Source organism: Corvus brachyrhynchos, unplaced genomic scaffold (genome assembly GCF_000691975.1).
Source record: "Corvus brachyrhynchos isolate BGI_N302 unplaced genomic scaffold, ASM69197v1 scaffold1, whole genome shotgun sequence".
In the NCBI taxonomy this organism is placed as follows: domain Eukaryota; kingdom Metazoa; phylum Chordata; class Aves; order Passeriformes; family Corvidae; genus Corvus; species Corvus brachyrhynchos.
Genome location: NW_008237222.1, coordinates 3,523,084 through 3,525,380, shown reverse-complemented (window position 1 = coordinate 3,525,380; position 2,297 = coordinate 3,523,084). Strand labels below are relative to the sequence as shown.

General features: G+C 38.0%; 1 protein-coding gene across 1 annotated transcript in view; it reads left to right on the top strand.

The window, feature by feature from the left end:
- Positions 1-1,778, top strand: part of EFCAB11 (EF-hand calcium binding domain 11) — a 61,460-nt gene extending 59,682 nt beyond the window's left edge. The window contains 1 exon segment of the mRNA XM_017728929.1: positions 1,668-1,778. The gene's annotated coding sequence lies outside the window, so the exon portion shown is untranslated.
- The last annotated feature ends 519 nt before the right edge of the window (positions 1,779-2,297 follow it).

The following is a 2,297-nucleotide window of genomic DNA, read 5'->3' as shown; positions in this document are numbered from 1 at the left end:
CTATTCTTTGGGAAGGCTGCCCAAATATAAAAAAAGAGTCAGGCCTGTTTGTTTAACATTTTGTGTAGAGATTTCCAATAACAAATTGAGAAAATACATTGCGCCATTGTCTAAAAGAAATAGCAATAACAACTGGGGGTTTAAATCATAGTTATTTTAGGATACATATTTGAGCCTCTTATTTGCAAGAAGTAAAAAATTGGTGATGAATTTTAAAAGAGCCCAGAGGTGGCACATGCATTAACATTTTGTCTCAAAGCAGTGCAGTTCTGAAGTGAATCTCCTGATCTTCCCCACTTTCTGTGTATTGGCTTGGTTTGCAGAGTCATTATGGTGCATGCAAATCAAGATTCATTCTGGAGGACAATAAGCTAGAAGACCATTCTGGGCTCACATGAAACATGTGGCAATACCTAATAGAGACATGAGTCTGAACAATGACTACATTGCACCCCCATGAAGTTCTCCAAGCCTTCCTGCCTATGTCAAGCAGTCCAGCTGACCATCAGCAACAAGGCATCTCATTCTCCGTGTCTGGTTTTTCATTTGAAAGAAAAGCCAGTGTCACTGCCATCACTGTGTCCTCTTGGATTTTTTTCATGGCTCAAGATCTTTCTTAGTCCTTTCAATGGAACCTTCGGATGTTGATCAAAGTTAGAGTGGGGGCAGAGTTTGCCAACCTGTTCCAGTGTCTCACCACTCTCACAATATAGAATTTCTTCCTAATATCTAATCTAAACCTACTTTCTTTCAGTTTGAGACCATTCCCCCTTGTCCTGTCATTCCATTGTCTTGTAAGAAGTCCCTTTCCAGCTTTCTTGTAGGATCCCTTCAGGTACTGGAAGGCAGCAATTAGGTCACCCCAAAGCCTTCTCTTTTCCAGACTGAACAAACCCAATTGTCTCAGCCTTTCCTACTAAATTACTGGTTTTGCAATTAAGTATTTGCTAATGTAGTGAGGGAGTCTGGTGTTTAAAATTGCTTTGATACCCATGCTGTGGAGAAGATCTCAGCCTTAGTCAAATGTTATCCCTCACTGACACAAGGGAGGACTATTTCTTTTTGTGCCCCAGTCAAGTTTGCATTTGTTTATAAAATTCTTTTAAAGAGTCATTCTAATTTATATAAATTTAATTTACCATTGGCTTTACTATATAAAGCAAAAAGTTGAATAATGTGGACAAAGATGGCTTACAAACTAGCTATGAAAATTAAGACACCTACAATGGCACATCTTAGAATGAGTTACTGTGTTAAAAGATCTGAGATAGGTCTCCTGAGAAAAGCCTAGTAGCTGCAGAACATTTATGCTAGAAAGGAAAAAAACTTTTAAATACTTAATCCTTCTTGGAGAGGAAAGCTGTGATAGATGTTAAATAATTGTGAAATATTCAGTGACATATTGAGATGTAACAGATGCTATGGAATCATGTTATAGTCAAACATTGTACTAATTTTGTAAGTGTCATATATTTGTTAGCATTCCTATTTCTGGCTAAGGGCAATCTTGAGAGTTAGTAATATGAAATCTAGTGATAAAAGAGTACAAATAATGAGACATTTGAAGTTCTGCTTACCCACTCTGTTGGGAAGGCAGCATACAGACATATGTATCTATCTCAAAAGGCCTCTGAAGTTGAATCACATGAAATTCTGACTTTTGACAGCACTGTCTTGGAAGAGGAAAGCCCTATTCCAGAACTGATATACCATGCCAAAAGAAAGCAACCCTGAGATAGGATCACAAGTATCCTAGATTTTTCAAGTCCTCATTTGGAAGACAGGTAAACCTGACCTGATAAACTAGCATATATATTAAGAACATGGTTAAAGATTTCTTTTTTTTTCTGAGAGGGTCTTGGTCTGAATCAATACATTTAATTAAATGTTTTGGGAGGGGAAGTGTTACTTGGTTTTTTTCATAGTTAGCTTTGTGAAATGAAGACTTTTTATTGGATATTTTAATAATACCCTGAAGTCAGACCTGCGTGGAAAATGACAGAACAGTATAAATGATGGAGCCCAAAGACCTTTCTGTACAGAGACAGAATTTCTCCACATGAAAGATCAAAAGCAGAGTCCTGAAATTTAAGATAAATGCAAGAAAATTGTAATTGTACTACGAGACAGATCTGGGATCCACCTCTTCCAAAGTGCAGTCTCCGACAGTTGGTAGAAGTGGTGATGTAGCAATAGGGGTGCAGAAGAGTGATGCCTCCCTAACATGCTCTGTGTGTCCAGCAGCCAGAGGTTCACATCTCCCTTCCATCCTGTACTGTTCTGTAGACGTGATTCTG